At 46.7% G+C, this 6,000-nt stretch overlaps 1 pseudogene across 1 annotated transcript in view; it reads right to left on the bottom strand.

The window, feature by feature from the left end:
- Positions 1 to 301: 301 nt before the first annotated feature.
- Positions 302 to 6,000, bottom strand: part of LOC149366277 (uncharacterized) — a 37,817-nt pseudogene continuing 32,118 nt past the window's right edge. The window contains exons 9-10 of the transcript XR_016288613.1: positions 5,234 to 5,468; positions 302 to 1,868 (exon numbers count right to left, since the gene is read on the bottom strand). The product of XR_016288613.1 is annotated as an uncharacterized LOC149366277 (transcript). The remainder of the gene's footprint in view (positions 1,869 to 5,233; positions 5,469 to 6,000) is intronic.

Below are 6,000 nucleotides of genomic sequence, written 5' to 3'. Positions count from 1 at the left end.
AGGTCACCGAATGACCTTTAAGTGGCACTCCGGCTGAGAAAATCCGTCGCCAAGAAAACAAAACCAGCCTTTTGTTTGATTTTAAAAATTTTATTCTTTAAAACGAGCTCTGCCTGCATTGCTTAGCAGATACACATACGAACCAAGCATATCATACACAAAACTGCACAAAACAAATACAGGAAATAAAGAAATGACGTCATGCTGGCGCATTATGGATAAATGTTGTTTAGCATTATAAACGAATAAAAGAAAGAAGGGAATTAAGCGACATAAAAATGGCCAGTAATTATTTTGAAGACAGCCACGGGCCATGTTAACATCCGACATGAAAACTAAAAACAAAGTAGCTGAGGTCATGCAACTATAATACAAAAACTAAAAAAAAGTAGTAAAGGTGATGCAACTATAATACAACATGAATTAAAAAAGTAGCTGAGGTCATGCAACTACAGTACAACATAGACCCAAAGAAGAAAGCGAGCCCGCGGAAACCGAAAATTGCCCCAAAATTTCAGCACCTGACTGCACACAATGAACACTTCAGAACCGGCACATCGCTAGCGGCCGAACCTGGTCACTGCCAGCTCTTACTTCAGAAACGTGTTATATATCTATGGGCAGCAGTCTGAAGAGTGAATTAAGGCACATGAAAATAAGGGTAAAGTAGAAAAATTAATTCACCTGATGCATGGCAAAGAATGATTAAAGAAGTAGCAAAAGAATCAGAAAGACTAAAAACAATTAATGCAGGAAAAAGCTGCCATTATCTGGCCGTGATGAAGCACCACCTTCCAATTTGTCTCCGCGCAGAGACGCTATAAAACAACCTAAACGACTACAGAGTTTCCGGAGTGGCGCATGAAATCGCCATGGGGTCAGGGTCGGAACTATAATAGTTCACCCTGATTTCGCTAATAATCGCACAGTGACCGCAAGACTCGAACACCGGCTGTGAGACCCAGTGTTAAGGAAAGTTTAAAAGCGCGTAAAATGCAAGTCACACATTTTAACCGCCGCTCTACCTAGAACCGTAAGGACAGATACCTATCTCGGCAGCCGGAGTCACCACCCGTGCTCCGAAAAAAAAAAAGCGCCAGCACTTTTTTTTTTTTTCCGCGGCAGAGTGAGCTATTGGAGGCTCGGTCATCGTGCACCGCTGTCCGCGGGAATTCAGTCTTCCCAATACCACGCGACCCGGGGTGAGTAATCGTGGCTCTCGGGGAACGCCGGATACCCCAGGATGTACCACGTCCCGTCGTCGGCGACGAAGATCCTCCTCGGCGAAGCGATCGCCAAAAACACTGGCTCGCGTGCGTAAGGCGCATGCGGCAAATTGTGCGGCCCAGATCGCGGCCATGATATTGGCCCCGCACACCATCGCCCCGTCTCTCCTTGTCGAGCGGGCGAAGTGAGTCCCCGTGGCAACGGGGGTCCCTGCGGTGGCCACTGGAACTTCGGAGACGGAGGCGGCAGGGTTCCCTCTCGCGAACGTGGTGGTCCCGGTCGTGAAAGGGACTGCTGCTGAGACATCATTGCCTCCTGCTCTTGATGCAGTTGCCGAGGTGAAAAGGGAAATTGCGGCCGCGAATGCAGTTCCTATCCAGAAGTCAGCACCGGCTGCTGGTGTGGTGGAGTTTGTGAGTAGCCCCCGCTGGTCGATGGCACCGGCGTGTCGTGCGTAAGTAGCGGCGAGCATAGGAACGGTGGCGGGGCCAGCGGTCCGCACGCTCCGTAGGAAGCACCTGGGTCGGACTTCTTCTTGGCGTACAGGTGCTCGTTCCAAAGCTGAGTGTCCGAGCCCCTGGTGAGCTCGTCGAGGTTGCGCGGGCTCTGACCGTTGTAGAAGCCCTGGGAGCCGGTGGAACCTGCGATGCGTCCCACCAAGGTAGAGGTGGAAGATTAAGCGGTGCAGAATAAACAATTAACAGAAATAGGTGGTAAGAATTTGCACTAGAACTCAACGATGGTAACGAAACCTGACGATCTGGTGTGTTGCAAGCAGCGGCTGACGACAAGATAAAAAGGTTTGGCGACTGACGAGGTGCGCGTGCACAACCTATTCCCAAAATTACCTTTAGAGGAGAATGAACAGACATTACCGTGAGTGCATTATACGGCTCATCACCAACGAAACCCCACGTTGTTGGCCATACGAAACGGTCCAAAAACTCTAAAGACAACATCAGCACAGCCACATAGCAACCATAAGAGGGTCAACAGAAGATCCATTGTATATACAGCCAAAGACCAATAGGGGAAAGGCCTTAAGTACAGAGGCATTTAGGGTAACTGCTTTTGATATGAAGCGCTTCACCCTAAAGGCTTTCAACTTAAAGCTATATGCCGATAAGGTCTTCAACCTCAACGCCTTTACCCGGAAGAATGAGACACTTCTACTGATTACGAAGCAGTAAACAAACAGTTAACTCAAAACTCACGGTGAGAGACAAATGCTTACGCATACGCAATGCGTTGCGAATGCGTAAGCATCCGAAAGACGCAATGCGTAATCATCTAAAAATCTAAAAAAGAAAAATAAAATTTTTCTTTTCTAAATTTCGGGAATCCCGAAACATTCAAAAATGTTTTGCAGCAGGAATAACGTTCGTATCTTATTCAGTTCAAAAGTTATAGCCAACATTCGAACAGGTGGTGAACAGTTTTGAAACCGAAACTGATGTGGTTTGTTAACAGAAACTGATACCTCATCGATAATCAACGGCGTATATTGAAAATTTTCTGTTTCGTTTAATCTGATCTGTAAAAATTATTCAAAAACAATTTGTGAGGCTTCCTTTTCTTTAAACATCCTTTAAATTTCCGCAAGGGGGAAATTTGACGCTAAAAGCATGACGCTACTAGCGTCACACTTGTTTACTTTGTGTGCGCTTCACGCAACCGCATTGAATGCTACCAGAATCGTCCTTCAGTGATGGCAACAGAAGTACGGCAGATATTTTGAGGGCAGCAGGCAACGAACCTGGCCACGACACTCTCGTAGCACGTCGCACCAGTGACCAGTACCCGGTGAAGAACGCCCAGCGTCAATCAAAGGGTGAGGCAAAAGATGTCCACAAGAAAAGACGGGCAGCAAAAGAAGCCAAAAGAGAGCTCGTGTCAGTTAAGGAGTGCCCTAACTATGAATCTGGAGAATTTTAACTTCATAGGGCATGATGATCTCGTTTCTGCAATGACTGAAAAACTGTAATCTTGTTTTTCTCAAAGCATGATTTCTCTCACTTTCTTGTTGTGCAAACAGTTTTAACTTCGAAGCGAATGAATAATTTTCAATCAAACTTTGCACGCTCGTTCCTTTATTACCATCCCGTGCAATGAATTAGGATGAATGAAAGCGAATGGTAAGCGAGCCGCCGCGGTGGCTCAGTGGCTATGGTGCTCGGCTGTTGGCCCGAAAGACGCGGGTTCGGTTCCGGCCGCGGTGGTGGAATTTCTTTGGAGGAGAAATTCGAGGTCCGTGTACTGTGTGATGTCAGTGCACGTTAAAGAACCCCAGGTGGTCGAAATTTCCGGAGCCCTCCACTACGGCATCTCTCATAGCCTTAGTCGCTTCGGGATGTTAAACCCCATTAACCAACCAACCAATGGTAAGTTTTTATGTAATCATGTTTTATGTCAAAAAATGCAGGCAAAAAATAACAGTTTTTTTTTGTTTTCTTTAGTATTTTTGCTATAATTTCATTCCCAACTATCGGATGAACAAGATACTAGTTGGTTAGACAGTCTGCTTGGTTGGCTAACTCTGTGCCGATAAGTTTACAGTTCCTGCTCTTCCTTCGCTACTTATGAATGTTTGTGTAACAGCCAAATTGGGGCAATATTTCGTCAATAAAAAATAGCATGGTTTTTTTCACTCTTTCTTGCTTTTGAATATCATATAAAACGGTGCTTTATGTTCCTGCGCGCCTCATCCGCTCGATTAAGGTTTTTGTGCACAAAGAGCCACGAAATTTTTCTCTGTTTGTAGATGACTTTCTAGAAAAACTTAGGAAACGAGTTTTTTCTTTGTTTCTATAGCTGATATGGCATCGTGTTGCCTATATCCATGAACTCGCCATTGACACTAACCACCACCATGTGTGTCTTTGTGTAGTTGAAAAGTTATTAGTCAGTTTTAGTTAAGGAGCTAACTAACCAGTGTGTTTTTAAGTACTTGATGTGAAAAGATTCTCTTTCTATTTCAAGCACACTCTTTTTAACACGTACGTTTAAGTGATCCCTGAGTGCCCAGGTTAAATGCTTCTAGGAATTACTTCTATTCGCGTTATCTATCTTCTCACATGTGTGCGCCTTAGCGGTTCTCGTACATTCACATTCCACACTGCTATATGATCGCCTCACAAGTTCGCCTCACGAGGTCACAAGAAAGCAAACATACTCAGCCGGCATAATTTGGCACTGATTTGGTAGCGGTAGGTACAGTCTTTGCCAAAAGTAACCAGGCTGCACAGTTTGCTTCTCAGTCGTATATTCAAGATATTATGCCAGACCTGAAGCTATGAATCTCTGTATGGTAAGGAGAACCCATGTCCTCAAAGAACTTTTTGATCTTAAGGGAAGCCGTGAGGGCTCTACTTCACGAATGCGAAGCAACCATGCTGCCTGGTTACACTTCGCAAAGACGGTACAGTGGGAGAAAAAAGTCTCTGGAGCACGTGGTCCTTAAACAAAGCCGATAGCTGCGCCATTAGACGGCGAGCGGAGACCACACTTGCGCAGGTGGAAGTCAACATTTTGTTCTTTCATCTCCAGAAGTGTTGTCTCGAGCCTCCAATTGATAGCAGAGCTATCGGCTTCGTTTGAGGAGCACGTGGTCCAGAGACTTTTCTCCCCGACTGTACGTGTGGCACAACGTGCTGCATCGACACATGGGGGCTGTGAGGGACGCCGTAGTGGATGGCTGCGGATTTTTTGAGAAATCCACGGATCCTTTAAGGTGCATATAAACTGCACAACGCATACGATGTTTCTGTTTGTAGTTGCATTGCGTCCACACAGGGATTCTTTGCCGGAACCTGGGGATCAACAGGCGAACGCCAAAGCCACTAAGCCAACGCTTCTTCGGCTAAAACTCTGAACATGAAATGATTAAAAAAACAACAGTAAGCTGTCCTCTACCAAGAGAGTGTGCTAGAGGCCAGCTTAGTCCCACAGAGACGCATTCGTGCTCGCAGTTCAAGTGCAGGCGGGAAACTCCCACCGCGGCACTCACACTGGTGCGCAGGCGGCTGCCGACACTCTTGCTTCGGACGCAGGTACATCGAGGGTGAAGGTGGCGCGACGAAGCGTTGCGTTTTCAGCTCCTGGTCCCTCATAGGCTGTTGCAGCTGCGGCTCCACGTGATCCAGCTGCCTTTCCGGACTGCCGAGGAACGCTGGCAATGGAGCATACGAAGACAACGACTGGCTGGACACTGACTGCCTGCTGCCGGGCCTTGTCTCCGAACCCTGCACACCATGAACAAGTAGAGTTGCGGTACAGGTTCCCACAGCTAGCGCGCAAATGTCGACGGTGGTTGCACCGTCACGCTTGTAGACTTGCTCGCGCGGGCGTCGCAACCACCGTCGACAGATCAGCCTGCCGAAGCAGTGGGGTCGTCGCGCCTTGCCAGCTGCTGATTTCGTTCACTCAAGCCAGGATTGAGACCAGCACAATCGTGGCGCGCGAATCTCGCTAGTCACCTAATTTTTTTTGTGTTTAGCGGGCATTCTTTGGAGCTGAGAAAAAAGATACACGTGAGGCTTTCTTTATCGAAAATATGGGGAATGGGGGTTTCTGAAGGTGCTCTCCAACTTTGCTATTCACATTTGCTGTCTAAAGTCAATATTTACGCATTTAGGAAAATTATCTTAATATCTCATTACTTAAATTACCTATGATGCGCAAGCCCGTTTGTAGGTATATGTAAGTGGTTTCCTGACCTCAAATATTTCATTTTTTAACCCTTGGCTAAAGTTAGCCTGGACATCCTGTATAGCG

This window comes from Amblyomma mixtum, chromosome 1, assembly GCF_055824585.1.
Source record: "Amblyomma mixtum isolate Tamu chromosome 1, ASM5582458v1, whole genome shotgun sequence".
Taxonomy (NCBI): Eukaryota; Metazoa; Arthropoda; class Arachnida; order Ixodida; family Ixodidae; genus Amblyomma; species Amblyomma mixtum.
This window is presented reverse-complemented; position numbering and strand designations above follow the sequence as displayed.